Here is a 15348-nt window from a genome sequence, read left to right as displayed (position 1 = left end):
GGACGCCGCTGCTGCTTTGCTGCTCTGTCGCTGCGCCGCTGCCGCTGCTTTCCTGCACTTCTCCGCTCCGCCGCTGGCTCGCTGCTCTGTAGCTGCTGATTTGCTGCTCTTCTCCGCTCTGCCGCTGGCTCGCTGCTCTGTCGCTGCTGCCTTGCTGCTCTTCTCCGCTCTGCCGCTGTCTTGCTGCTCTTCTCCGCTCTGCCGCTGTCTTGATGCTCTTCTCCGCTCTGCCACTGTCTCGCTGTTCCGTCGCTGCTGCTTTGCTGCTCTGTCTCTGGTGCCGCTTTGTCGTCGTCGCGCGCCAAAGTTCTAGGCGCCGGCCGCGGCCATTTTCTCCCGGTACGCGGTGTCTTCGGCGTCTCTCCCCGTCTCTTTCTACTGCGTAGGTGGCTGGCTGCGTGGTTTTCCGCGTGGTTTTCGCCGGCGCGTCTGGGACACGTGCCGGCGGCTGTTGTTTGGGGGGTATTAAGTAAACCAGCCTCAGCTGTACACAAGTCGAGGGATCAAAGATTGGTGCTGGCTGTTCGCCGGGGCTCTGATTTTGGGCTGCTAATCCCCGATTTGAAGAGAGGGGAGAGGGGAGCCCAGCTTAGCAGATGCCGCATGATCCACGACTCACATCTGCGTCGCCGGGTCCCCAGTGCGAGGGTGTAGGGGATGGAACCCAGCCTTGCGGATGCCGCATCGCCGGGTCCCCAGGGGAGAAAGGTATGGGAAAGGCAAGCCCAGCTTGGGGGATGCCGCATGATCCACGACTCACATCCACTTCGCCGGGCCCCCAGGGAATAGGGAAGAGAGGGGGAGGGGCTGAGGGACTCCTACGGGCGAAAGTTCTGAAACCGGTGGTTTGAGGTGGGTGTCTTTATTGTGGGGGAATAAACGACAAAAATTTACAAACATTTTGGGAAACTTCTGGTTCTGTGCGTACACCCTGCCTACTGCACCGATCTATCCCCCCAGAGCTCACATACGTGAGGTGGCTCACCCTTGCTTTCCCTTCCTTGGGTCCGGCGGCCGGTCCTCGTCACGGTGGTCACGACTTATATATTTTTGTCTTTTTTTTTCGCGGGGTCGGGGCACTGTTTCTTTCTCCCAACCGCTCTGGTTCAGCACTTGGAGATCACTCCCGAGCCTGGCCCGCGCTGGACCGTGCCCGGCCTCTGCTTTACTTTTTGCAGCTTCTCTGCCGCTTCGTGGCTGCGCAGCTTTCGGCTGTCGGCCTCGGCTCGGGGGTGTTTTTCATGGTTCGCCGTCGGCTCTCTCCCTCGGCTGCGTGGGCGATCGGCGATTCGCTCTCTTGCATGCTGTTCCTTTGCGTTCGGCCGTTCTCTCTCTTGCTTTGGCTGCGTGGGCGTAAGAGCGATCGGCGACTCTCTTCGTTTCCTTCTCTTCCATGTCGGCTCTCTTTGCTGCGTGGCCGTAGTAGGCGTCTCTCTTTCGTGTTGTCTCTTCGCTGTTAATAAGTAAAACGCCTCACTATTTTAGGGGTTTTCTTAGCCTATTTCTTATTTTAATTGGGGAAACTAAGGATTCATGGTTGTCTTTGTTATAATAGTAATAGTAGTAGTAATAAAATGAGATAATAAGCCGCCCCCGGGCTGTCCCTTCAGGGGATGGTGTTGTGGTCAGGTTTTGTGGAGGCTTGTGCCTTCATACTCCCTTCCTACTTCGGGGTGGGGCGCGGTGAAATGCGCACCAAATTTCCGCTGATGGATACGTGGAAGCGTTGGCCGTCGTGGTATTCAAGGCTGCGCCCGCGCCGCGTCGCGTTTGCCTGAGCGCTGGCGCCTTCCAGCAGGCTTTGTGGGATGCGGCGGTCAGGCGTGCTTACCCGCCCGGCGACTGGGGCGATTGGCCATGCCTGTTCTTCCCGCAACACGTTTAGCTCGGGCATCTCCTCGAACGCTGTGAGCAGTACGCCCGCCTCTGCCTCTTCCAAACCCAATGACAGGTCGCTGTCCTCCTTTGGGCGACTCGGGTTTCCAGGTTCGGCCGGTTCCAGGTCGAGTCCGGGTTCGGGGCGTTGGGGTAGGTGGGAGCTGGCGATAGCCACTCCATTGGTGCGTAGTCCAGCAGCTGCCAATCGCGATTCTTCTTTCTTTCCGGGGCTGCCGCCTTCTCCTGCGCGTCCCACTCTTGCAGTTGGGCGTGCCAACCGTCGTCCCAGCTGGTGTCCGGGATCGGGCCGCTTGGATTCTCCTGCCCTCCCAGAATGCGGGCTACCTCCTCGTCCCCGTCATCCCTGGGTATCGAGTCCGTCCTCCAGGCCGAGTTCCTGGAGTAGCTGGGGCAGCTCATTGCCGGTTACGCGTCTCGGTGGCTCGTCCTCACCCGGAAGGGTGATGTTCCGGAGCCGTCGGGGCAAGGCTTCGTCCGGACTGCTGTCGCGGATCCGTAGCGAAGTGGTGTCGTCCTCTCCTAGGAGCTGTGCCTCGTCGCTGCTTGCTGTGTCGTTGTCCGACGCAGGGATGATCTCCCTCTCGGGCCTGGGTGGGGTGATGGGTCGTGGATGGGCGAGCAGCAGCTGCAGGGTCTGGTCGGCGTCCTTCCAGGTGGTCCAGGGTGCCACGTCAGGCCTAGGCGGCCTGGGTGGTCGCGGTATCGCTTCAGTTGCTGGGCCATACTGCGTGGTATTGCCCGGTTCTGCTTGCGGGGTCGGGGAGTGGTGTCTCGGTTGTGTTTGGTTGGTCGTGGACCGTGGTTGCCTTGGGCTGGACGGCGACGCACTCTAGGATGCCATTCCGTGCCATCCTCTGCCTCTAGAGGCTGTGCGTCGCTCGTCCTTGGGTTGTCCATGTCGGATCTGGTGGGGGGAAGAAACCTTGTTTGGTTAGAACCTGACCTGTGCCACTGGTGTGCCCTGGGCCCTGGGTTTTCCTGATCGCTGCGTTTTCTAGTTTCTGGATATTTCTTCCTCTAATCCCTTAAGGGGAGTTAAGCTATCTTACTGCAGCGCACTGCATCGTCCTCATCGTGTCTTCTTCGTCTTCGCTGGTGAGGGTGGGTTCGTCGTCGTCGCTGGTGGGGGTGTGCTCGTTGTCGTGGTAGGCCTTGAGGTCGGCTAGTCCGGCCGTTCGTCGTTGTCTTCCCGCATGCTTCTGGAGTCGTGCTATGGTGGGGGAAATAAATTTTACTACTTTGTAAGACCCCTCATATTTGGGAGCCAGTTTGGCAGCGAAGTTGTCCGCCGCTTTGGACAGGTGATGTTGGCGTAGCATCACGAGCGTCCCGATCGTGGGTCTCCATTCCCGTCGACGTAGGTTATAGTTCCTGCTCTGCGTCTATGATGCCTGCTGGGTATTTTCCTGTACGATGCCGAAGATTTCCTTGAGTCGCTTGGCCTTGTCGGTTGGGATCTCTGTCACTTCGCCTAGTCCTGGGGTCGCCTCTTCGTACAAGGCTCCAGGCAACCGAGGTTCCCGGCCGAGTACGATGAATGCTGGGCTGAAGCCTGTGGTGTCCGATGTGCTGCTGTTGATGGCTAGGCTGAGTTCGGGCAGCAGCTCGTCCCATGTCCGCTGGTCTCCATCGATGTACTGAGCGATCATGGTTTTGATCGTCCTGTTGGCTCGTTCCGTGGGGTTTTGTTGTGGGGTATAGGGCGCCGTATACTCCAATTCCATGCCTGCGAGCTTGCAAAACTTTCGGAAAGAGCGACTTGTAAATTGGGTCCCGTTGTCGCATACGAATTTCCGTGGGGTTCCGAAGCGGCTCAGGATCCGTTCCCGGAAAGCGGTCTCCAGTAGTGCGGTGGTGACCTTGCGGAGGGGGACCAACTCCACCCACTTGCTGAAAGCGTCGAAGAACACCAGCAACATAGTATTGCCGTGTTTGGATCGGGGCAATGGTCCGATGAAGTCGGCGCAGACGATGTCCAATGGTTCTTGGGCTTGTCGGGTGTGCAGAGTTTCTGCAGCCAGGGGCAGGGGCAGGGGCAGGGGTCTCGGTCCGCGTCCACTCGCTGCAGGGTTTCTACTGGCTGTCGCGAGAGGGCGTCAGCCACAACGTTCTGGCTTCCTCGACGGTAGTGGATGTCCAACCGATATTGTTGGAGCTCCAAGGCCCAGCGGGCGATGCGTCCCGTTGGATTATCGATGGAGTTCAACCACTTCAAGGCAAGGTGATCCGTGATTACATCGAAGTGGTAGCAGGAAGCATCGGAGCTTCCTGATTGCCCAGACTATGGCAAGGCTGTCTTTCTCGGTGGCCGAGTAGTTTTCCTCTGCCTTGAGTAGTCGACGGCTGGCGTAGGCGATGACTCTTTCTGCTCCGTCGATCTGTTGTGTCAACACTGCTCCGAGGCCATACGAACTGGCGTCCGTTTGGAGTACGAATCGCTCGGCGAAGTCGGTGCTTGCGTGAGTCTTTCCTTGAGAGTCTCGAATGCCTGATGTTGTTCGTCTGTCCACTCCCACTTTTGATCCTTTTTGAGCAGGTTGGTCATGGGCTGGACCACCGTGGCGAAGTTGGGGACGAAACGTCGGTACCAGGATGCCATCCCGTTGCAGCGTCGCAGTTCTTTCAGTGTGGTGGGCGGTGCTAGTTTCTGGACTGCGCTGACCTTGTCTAAGTCCGTGTGGATGCCTTGTTCGCTGATGACATGGCCGAGTTAGACTAAACTCTTCCTGAAGAAACTACACTTGTTTCGGTTTAGTCGGAGGTTCGCCTCTCGCAGCCACCTGAAGACCTCGCGAAGGTGGTCGATGTGTTCTTCTAGTGTGGCTCCGATGACGATGATGTCGTCGAGATACGCGAACGCGTACGGCTCCATGGTGGGTCCGATGCTGGAACGTCGCTGGGGCTGAGTGCAGGCCGAAAGGCATGACCTTCCACTGGAAGAGTCCTCTGCCGGGGACGGTAAATGCTGTTGCCTCTCTGCTGCTTTTGGCCACCGGGATCTGCCAGTATCCGTTTTTGAGGTCCAGCGTGGAGATGTAGCGAGCGTGGCGTAGTCTCTCGAGAATGTGGTTAATCCGTGGCAGCGGATACGCGTCAGGCACCGAGCGGTCATTTAGCTGGCGATAATCCACGCACATTCGCATTTCTCCGGTCTTCTTTCCTACCAAAACGATTGGGGCACTGTGGGGACTTCGGGATGGTTCGATCCTTCCGTCCCGGAGCAGCTCGTCCACCTGTGCGTTGATGATCTTCTGCATGGCCGGGTTCTTCGGGAAGTAGCGCTGCTTCACGGGCCTGTTGTCTCGCATTGTGATCGTGTGTTCGGCGATGGGGGAGACTCCAGTTAGTCCGTCGAATTTCGCCAATTCTTCTTCCAGAAACTTGCCTGCCCACGGCGTAGGGGGTGGTTCGGGGTCTGGGTCTTGCTGCCACGGCGATAGGTCCTCCAGTTTCAGGGCGGTAATGGTGGCCAAGATCGCGTTCTCGTAGTCATCCGAGTCGGCTGGGCGAAACGGGTTGCGTTCCCGAGCTATCTCGGCGTCGGCTAATGGCTCCAGTTGGTATTCCATCGTCGGGGTTGCTGTGATCTCGTCCTGTGGTATCGGGGTTCGTGGCTTGCGTGATGTCTGTCATGTTGGGTGACTACGTGGTGACTCCCGGTTCGATGAGCTGGCCCTGGATTGATCCCGCGAGGCCGCACCTGTCTTTGCTGGAGTATCCTGGTGATTCCTGGGTCCTGTTGCTGACTCCCGGTTCGACGAGCTGGCTCTGGATTGATCCAGGGGAGCCGTAGCTGTCTCTGCCAAAGTCCCTTGCTTCCTGCTGTGTCCTGTTGGTGACTCCTGGTTCGACGAGCTGGCCCTGGATTGATCCAGTGGAGCCCTAGCTGTCTCTGTCAAAGTCCCTTGCTTCCTGCTGTGTCCTGTTGGTGACTGCTGGTTCGACGAGCTGGCCCTGGATTGATCCAGTGGAGCCGTAGCTGTCTCTGCCAAAGTCCCTTGCTTCCTGCTGTGTCCTGTTGGTGACTGCTGGTTCGACGAGCTGGCCCTGGATTGATCCAGTGGAGCCGTAGCTGTCTCTGTCAAAGTCCCTTGCTTCCTGCTGTGTCCTGTTGGTGACTCCTGGTTCGACGAGCTGGCCCTGGATTGATCCAGTGGAGCCGTAGCTGTCTCTGCCAAAGTCCCTTGCTTCCTGCTGTGTCCTGTTGGTGACTCCTGGTTCGACGAGCTGGTCCTGGATTGTTCCAGTGGAGCCGTAGCTGTCTGTGCAAAGTCCTTGTTGTGTTGCGTTGTCCTGTTGGTGTCTGGATTCGTGCCGGGGAACTGGCCATGGTTGGATCCATCGGTGTCGCAGTTCTTTCCGTCGTAGCTTTCTTCGTGTCCTGTTGTGGTGGCGTAGTCCTGGGGTTGTTGCTTGATCTTGTCGGCTAAGGTCTTGTTGTAGCGGCGGTTGAATGGTTCGTGGTTGGCTGTGGGGTGTTGGTCTGGGGCTGGTCTCGGATGGCAGTGGAGTCCGCAAACGTGACGACCCGTGGGCGTGGCTGGGCGGTGCATGATGGTATCGTCCCGGCGGGTTTCTGCTGCAACTTCAGCTGTAGATATGCCCGTCCACAGTGGATTCTTGCGCGGATGCCACAGAGGAAGTCGAGTCCCAAGATGAAGTCGTCTAATACCGTGGGGAGTATAAAAAGCGACACCTGTGTTTCTTGTTGATCCAGGCGCACGGTGACTGCTATCGCTTGGTTGATCTCCTTCCTGGTTCCATCTGCCAGGCGGATCCTGGTCCTCACCTCTCGCCTGTTCTTGGTCGTCCCTATCTCCTTCGCCAACCGCTCACTGATGAAGGATCGTGTAGCTCCAGTGTTGAGGGTAGCAGCAAATGCTCTCCCATTGATGTCCACCAGGGCAGCGATCCTTCCTCCGGTCATGCTTAATGGGTGGGTTTCCTCTGTTCCTGGGTGCGCGCCTCCGTCCATGTCCCAGTTGGGCGGAGACCCGATTCGTTTCCCGTCGCGGGTTTCCGGCAGCAGTTGATGGTCCGTACCCCTCGGTGGCCACATTCCCAACAGAACAGCTTCTGTCGGTTTGTACACGCACCACTGAAATGGCCGTTTTCCCCGCAGTTCCGGCAGGCTCGTTGTACGTCGATCGCTTGCTATTCCTCCTGGCCGATTCCTCGGTTGGCGATCTCGGTTTTCCCGGGTGTCTCGTGTGTGTTGCCCCGTTGGGGGTTGGTTCCATTGCCGGTAAAGGCGGCACGGGGTCGATGGTTCTGTGCAGTCCCGATGCTGCGGAGTGCTTCTCGGTCCCGCGCGGTTTCGTAGGCCGAGACGAGCTGGGTCAATTCTGTGAGGGATCGGAAATCCTGTCTGCGCGTGTACATTTGATACTCCGGGCGGAGATTTTCGTAGATCCGCTCGAGTTCCTGTTCCCGAGTGTACTGGGCTCGCTGCATCATCAGACGTAATTCGATACGGTAATCCCGGAAGGATTCCTTGGGCTTCTGTTCCCGACTTCGTATGGTGTCTTCCAGCCGCTGGAAGTATCTGGGGGGCAGGAAGAATTCTAGGAATTCTTTCCGAAAGTCTGTCCAATTTTGTCTCTGCATCTGAAAAGTTCGGAACCATCCTTCGGCCTTACCTGTAAGAAGACCGGAGATGGCTTGCGGCAACTGCTCGGGGCTCCCGCCATACGATTCCCCTCGCTCCTCGAGCCTTTCGATGAACGCTAGTGGGTCCGCGTGGTCGTCGAAAGTAAATCCCCATTTCCGGAGTTTGCCCGCCAGTAACGAGTACGAGATCTCACCCCCTCCGGGTCGTGAGACCCGATGTCCCTGAGAAAAACATGGCTGTTCTCCTTCCGTGGATGTCTGGTGGCTAGGCGTGGCCAGGGGTCCAGTGGTAGTGGGTCCTGGCTCGTGGTTCTTGCTCGATGCCTCTGGTCTGGTTCCTTGGAGTGGTCCTTGGGTAGCTCGTTGTGGTTGCTCGTCCTGGGCGGCCGGTGTCTCGGTTGCTGTCTCGCGGTATCCGTGGGTGGATCCTTGGCTCGTGCTGGGCAGCTCGGGTATAATCAATCGCAGTTTTGGTCCCTCCTTACTGTCTTCCATCTTCGTCCGGCTCCCTGGCCCGGGTGACGTGGCTGGGCTCCGGTGGTCCCTGGGGCTCGGTATGTTCCCAAAGTGCGTAGCCAATTCATCCAGCCTTGCCTGCACGGCTTCGGGGTGCCCAGGGCGTGCGATGAATGCGGTGCTCCGGCTCCTTAGATCCTCCACCGTCCCGGTTTCTCCTAGTCCAAACTCCTTAGCCAGGCTCTGCAGCTCGTCCTTCCTGCGGGACGCTATCCAGCGGATGTTCATCCTGATCCTGTTCCACTAATCGGGGCACCGGTGAGAGTCGTTATCAGCACGGTACTGGGTCAGGGCTCCTGTACTAGGATACACAGCACTGGGTGGGGGGTCCTGTTCGAAGGACACGCGGCACGGTACTCGATTGATGATCCTGTACTAGGATACACAGAACTGGGTTGGATGATCCTGTCGAAGGATATGTGGCACGGTACAGGGAACGGTTCCCTGTGGAAGCTCGGTAATCTCTCTCTGACTGCTCGGTATAAACCGTCTGACTGTCCGGTAATAGCTCCTTCACTGCTCGGTAGTGACTACCTGACTGCTCGCTGGTAACTCCCTGACTGCTCGGTGATAACCCCTTCACTGCTCGGTCGTGACTCCCTGACTCGTGTTCCTGCTCCGCCTTATATTGGCCGTGGCCATTCCTTTGTGACCGAGGGCTCCTCTGCCATCTAGCTGTTCCTCTGCCTTCGCCCTCTGTCCCCCGCTGCTCCGTTGTTCTCCCGCTGCTCCGCTGCTTGGCTTCTCTGTCACTGCTCCGCTGCTCTATCGCTGGGACGCCGCTGCTGCTTTGCTGCTCTGTCGCTGCGCCGCTGCCGCTGCTTTCCTGCACTTCTCCGCTCCGCCGCTGGCTCGCTGCTCTGTAGCTGCTGATTTGCTGCTCTTCTCCGCTCTGCCGCTGTCTTGCTGCTCTTCTCCGCTCTGCCGCTGTCTTGATGCTCTTCTCCGCTCTGCCACTGTCTCGCTGTTCCGTCGCTGCTGCTTTGCTGCTCTGTCTCTGGTGCCGCTTTGTCGTCGTCGCGCGCCAAAGTTCTAGGCGCCGGCCGCGGCCATTTTCTCCCGGTACGCGGTGTCTTCGGCGTCTCTCCCCGTCTCTTTCTACTGCGTAGGTGGCTGGCTGCGTGGTTTTCCGCGTGGTTTTCGCCGGCGCGTCTGGGACACGTGCCGGCGGCTGTTGTTTGGGGGGTATTAAGTAAACCAGCCTCAGCTGTACACAAGTCGAGGGATCAAAGATTGGTGCTGGCTGTTCGGCGGGGCTCTGATTCTGGGCTGCTAATCCCCGATTTGAAGAGAGGGGAGAGAGGAGCCCAGCTTAGCAGATGCCGCATGATCCACGACTCACATCTGCGTCGCCGGGTCCCCAGGGCGAGGGTGTAGGGGATGGAACCCAGCCTTGCGGATGCCGCATCGCCGGGTCCCCAGGGGAGAAAGGTATGGGAAAGGCAAGCCCAGCTTGGGGGATGCCGCATGATCCACGACTCACATCCACTTCGCCGGGCCCCCATGGAATAGGGAAGAGAGGGGGAGGGGCTGAGGGACTCCTACGGGCGAAAGTTCTGAAACCGGTGGGTTGAGGTGGGTGTCTTTATTGTGGGGGAATAAACGACAAAAATTTACAAACATTTTGGGAAACTTCTGATTCTGTTCGTACACCCTGTCTACTGCACCGATCTATCCCCCCCAGAGCTCACATACGTGAGGTGGCTCACCCTTGCTTTCCCTTCCTTGGGTCCGGCGGCCGGTCCTCGTCACGGTGGTCACGACTTATATATTTTTGTCTTTTTTTTTCGCGGGGTCGGGGCACTGTTTCTTTCTCCCAACCGCTCTGGTTCAGCACTTGGAGATCACTCCCGAGCCTGGCCCGCGCTGGACCGTGCCCGGCCTCTGCTTTACTTTTTGCAGCTTCTCTGCCGCTTCGTGGCTGCGCAGCTTTCGGCTGTCGGCCTCGGCTCGGGGGTGTTTTTCATGGTTCGCCGTCGGCTCTCTCCCTCGGCTGCGTGGGCGATCGGCGATTCGCTCTCTTGCATGCTGTTCCTTTGCGTTCGGCCGTTCTCTCTCTTGCTTTGGCTGCGTGGGCGTAAGAGCGATCGGCGACTCTCTTCGTTTCCTTCTCTTCCATGTCGGCTCTCTTTGCTGCGTGGCCGTAGTAGGCGTCTCTCTTTCGTGTTGTCTCTTCGCTGTTAATAAGTAAAACGCCTCACTATTGTAGGGGTTTTCTTAGCCTATTTCTTATTTTAATTGGGGAAACTAAGGATTCATGGTTGTCTTTGTCATAATAGTAATAGTAGTAGTAATAAAATGAGATAATAAGCCCCCCCGGGGCTGTCCCTTCAGGGGATGATGTTGTGGCCAAAATTTGGCGGAGCAAATGGTGTCAAATTGAGTTGGGGAGATGCTTCTCTTAAACGAGGCTATCTCCCTGGCATAAGAGAAGTTAAATTTCTCCACCTTTAATCCTACGCCTTTTATTTTGCTTTGAATAAAAGCAATTACGTCATTAGATGTGAGATCAGGGGCCAGCCGTGAAACAAAAACTTGTCGTTTTGGTGGGACTACCACCAGTAGTTTAGTCACCACAGGCCTAGTACCTGTGGTAGCAATATCCAGAGGTCCGGAACGTCTATTTACTGGTGGGATCGGGATAGACGGGACAACTAGCGAACTTGCGGACACCACGGACACGGACGCTGCAGACGTACTTGGCTGCTCATTCTCCGAGGAGATGAATTCGAATACCGAATCGGCAGCAGCTGTCGTTGCCCTTGGAGTGGCAAACGAGATCAGCTGCTGCACACTTGGAGCGGTCGACTGAGTGACGGTTGGCACCTGCAGATACGCTGTCGCAGAGCCAACAGGGGACATTCGGCTGATCGTGGGTGATCTGCTTCTTACAGGTTTTTTTGGCGCATACCACAGCGTATTCCCTTTTTATTATTTCTTTATTTACTCAAGTAAATTTACGAAAAAAATAAAATTTTCAAATCAAATTGGCATCAGACCAATGTGTCAGACAACGCTCAAAACGGAATTGATAAAAGATGAGAGCAGAGTGGAGAGCGGTTATAGCGAGCGGTACTGATTAGAGAGCGCTATTGCTCAGAAAGTTTAAAGAGTGAGAGAGAAATAACAGTTATTGAAGTTGAGGTGATAGCGATAAAACAACAAAAGCTACAAGACGAGACACGAGAGCTGTAATGCAATGTAATTTACTCACGGCAACAACACAAACACAACAAGCCGACGCCGAAAAATTTTAAGTTCAATAAATAATAATTAAACACAAATCAAAAGGCATGCACTCGCGGAATAAAATAGATTTCCAGATAGAAGTTGAATTGGGAAGGTATTTAATGTTTATTTAAGAAAACACCGGTTGTTCATGTTGTGAGGAAAGGTATTCCCACACATAGGGGGCAGTATAGGGTTAAGCGCTAACGACCGTTATCCGGGGATATCCGGAGGCGGCGAATTCCCGAGGAGAGCGCCCCCGGGGTCCAAAGATGAGAGGGGAGGACCCCTGGGGAGAGAGCAGGGATGACGGGATCGGGCCGGCAGTGGCCCAGCGCATGTCCAAATATGGTCATGAGATCACGCCACCAGCCAGGTCCCGTTGGAGAGCGAGCTGCGGGATGACGGGATCGGGCCGGCAGTGGTCCAGCGCATGACCAAATATGGTCATGAGATCACGCCACCAGCCAGGTCCCGTTGGAAAGCGACAAGGGAATGAAGGAACGCCGATGGAAAAATACGGGCACCGCATGGCGGAAAGTGCCGTTAGCGCCAGGCGGCATCGGCGGCATCGGCGGCGCCGACGCAGAAGCGAGCCTATAAGAGGAGGGCCGCGACCAGAAAACAGGACAGTCCACAGACGGAGCCAGCACGAGTGAAGTGAATAGTGAGCCACGAAAAGTGAAACCAAGCAAAGGGAAAAGAACCGTAAGATAGCGTACCGTACCGCGTAGCGTAAGATAGACTTAAGATACCAATAAAGCATTTTAACATACCAGTACAAGATCCAACCCGTGCATTCTTACTTGTCGTCGGGGCAACATATAAATATTGTTGCAGCGAGCCTACCGACCGCTGAGCCAGCCCAGCTGCATCAGACGGAGAAGAACGGTTCGTTACAACTGGCGCCCAACGTGGGGCCTTGCGACAAGTAAAAGACAAAGTGCACTTGGGAAGGGCGGTACTGAGTTTGGTATCGAGAGAACATAAAAATGAGGAGCCGACGATGGGTTCACTCATTGAGGAAAGAGGACTTGGTCCAGTGCGCGCGGGCGTGCGGTCTTCGATTGGAAGGTACGCTGACCGAGATGCGCCGAATCTTCAAGGAGTGGATTGAGAAGCACGGAGAGGAACCGGAGTATGCGGACGCGCTCGAGGCCTGGGAGATGAAGGCGGGAGGAGCCGCGACCGCGACCCAGATGGAGGACGGGGCGGATCCATACGAGCGCCTGACGCTGCCGGCGAGTGCGGAGCAAGTAACGCTGTGGAGACGGCCGTCCGAGACCCAAGAGGAGCTCATCGCGAGCCTGGCGGTCCCGGTGAAAAGCCGGCCGCCTAGCCGACCGCGGGCAGAGAGTGGGGAGAGGCCCACCCGGCCAGCACCGTCGGAGCAAGGGAGCGCGAGAAACCCACAGAGGGAGGAAGAAGGGAGAGCAGGGGAGGATCATCGACGGGGACTCGAAGAACAAACCACGAGACCGTCCAGTTCGAGTTTTGCCCACGTCGCCAAGCAGGTCAGGGAGTGGTCGTTTCGGTTCGACGGAACGGCAAAACCACTCGAGTTCCTGGAACAGATCGAGTGGTCAGCCGACATGTACGGGTTGGAGTTGAATTTAATTCCGCGAGCCATGCCTGAGCTGCTAAAGGGTCGGGCGCTCATGTGGTTCGTAGCCAACAACAGGCAGTGGCAGACATGGAACGCATTTGCGCGTAGCTTCCAAGCATACTTCCTGCCGAGGGGGTATTTTGAAAAATTACTCCAGGAGGTGAGGTTGAGGAAGCAAAGATGGGGAGAGCCATTCAAGGACTACATGGTGGAGATGCAGACCCTCATGCGGCCACTAAAATGCACGCCCGAAGAGCAGTTGGAGCTCATCAGAGACAACAGCATGCCAGATTTGAGGGTGTTCATCCGGCCACATAGGTGCAGAGACCTGGACCACATGATGACGCTGGCCGACGAGTTTGAGGCTCTGGAGAGGGATCGGCTGGAGTTCCAACGAGAATGTCCGGCGAGCAAAGCAAAAGCAAATAATCCGTTCGCCCGTCCGACAGTAACGGAGATATGTCGCCGCTGCCAGGGCGAAACGGCAGCCAGCCCTGATTCGACAGGGGAAAAAAGGCCGGTCCCAACGCGGCGGGACGACCAAACGAACACGAACATAGAGGCGGGGTTTGTGAAAAACCCAGCCCAGGCGTGTCGACGATGCGGGAGTGACCGCCATTGGGCACAAGCATGCAATGGCCGGCCTATAACATTCTGCTGGAGGTGCGGCAAGGTAGGGGCCCCGACATGGCAGTGCTGCCCGAAAGCGGGAAACGCCCCGCGACCCAAGCCGCGGAGGGCCGTGCCAGGGTCGCAAGACGAAGCCCCCCAAAGCTCGTAGGAGAACTCACGGAGGAGGATGTCCAGCTGTCGGCGGTGGTGAGGATCGCCGGCAGCAATTGGAAAGCAACGGTCGATACCGGGGCGACAAGCAGTTTTATCAGCTGCGAGGCGGCGAATAGACTGGGGGAAGAGAGGCAGCCGAAAGAAACGAGGAAGCTGGTGCGGCTGGCTGACGGACGCAGCCGGGAAATCAACGCCCAGATCGAGGTGGAGTTGGCCTTCGGGGACAAGATCGTTACAATCCCGTTTCTCGTGATGCCCGGAGTAATAGATGAGCTGGTCCTGGGATGGGATTTCCTCACCGCGGTCGGAGCAGAGGTGACCTGTGCGGGACACAGGGTTGTGATCCCTGCGAGAGGCCACCGCCAGGGGCGGTTGGAGGAGAAGTTGTCAGTGGCGGTGGTAGCGAACACGGAAGGGTCTGTCGGGCCCGCATCCGACGGAACGCGAGCGGAGGAGGGTTCGGTGGAAGACTTCCTGGCAAAGGAGTTGGAAGAGTTCCGAGAACTGAAGGGAGTGTCGAAGATAGCTACACACACGATCACGATGAGTGATGCCCAGCCGGTCAAGCAGCGTTACTATCCCAAAAATCCCAAGATGCAAGCCGAAATCAACCAACAGGTTGACGAACTGCTGGCAAGAGGGTGCATTGAGCCATCGAAGAGTCCGTACAGTTCACCCATCGTGATGGTCAAAAAGAAGACGGGAAAGTGGAGATTATGCGTGGACTTCAGACAGATAAACGCGAAGTCCATCAAGGATGCATACCCCATGCCAAGAATAGACTATATTTTGGACCAACTCAGGGAGGCACGGTTCATTAGTAGCTTAGACTTAAAGGACGGATATTGGCAGATACCACTGGAGGTAGGCAGTAGAAAATTCACCGCGTTCACGGTGCCCGGCAAAGGGCTGTTCCAGTGGAAGGTGATGCCTTTCGGACTCCACTCAGCCTCGGCTACGTTCCAGAGGGCATTGGATCAGGTGATAGGCCCCGAGATGATGCCACACGCGTTTGCGTACCAAGACGACATCATTGTCATCGGCCGTACCGAGGAGGAGCACAAGCGCAACCTCGAAGAAGTTTTTCGGCGGTTAAAGAACGCAAACTTGCGTCTAAATGTGGACAAGTGTCAATTTTTTAGGAAAGAGCTACGATACTTGGGGCATTTGGTAACGGGAGACGGAATCTGCACCGATCCCGAGAAAGTGGCGGCCATTAAGGAGTTGCAGCCGCCAGCAAGTGTCAAGGAGCTACGACAATACTTGGGCGTGGCCTCCTGGTACAGGCGGTTCGTAAAGGGATTCGCCACGTTGGTGCAGCCCCTCAGCACTTTGCTGAAGAAGAAGGCCAAGTGGGAATGGTCAACGGAGCAGCAACAAGCGTTCGAGGACGTAAAAAGTCGGCTGACAGCAGACCCAGTGTTGGCATGCCCAGATTTCTCAAAGAAATTCGTGCTCCAGACGGACGCCAGCGACTACGGACTGGGTGCGCCAGGCGCAAGACCGAAAGAGGGCGCCAGGGACCCCGGTCGAAAACAAAGCACGCGCGCGCCGGTCGCGCGGGTATTTTTGAAACATCCCAAACCCGGGTCGCGGAAAACCGGAGCTTTTCCGCTGTGAGGGAGCGTACGCTCCACCCACATTTTTTTCCACCCATCATCTTGCCGGCATTTTCCCACTGGAGGGACCCGAAATTATTTCAT

The sequence above is a fragment of the Drosophila pseudoobscura genome, chromosome X (genome assembly GCF_009870125.1).
Source record: "Drosophila pseudoobscura strain MV-25-SWS-2005 chromosome X, UCI_Dpse_MV25, whole genome shotgun sequence".
Taxonomy (NCBI): domain Eukaryota; kingdom Metazoa; phylum Arthropoda; class Insecta; order Diptera; family Drosophilidae; genus Drosophila; species Drosophila pseudoobscura.
The sequence above is the reverse complement of the archived record's forward strand: the minus strand, read 5'-3'. Positions refer to the sequence as shown.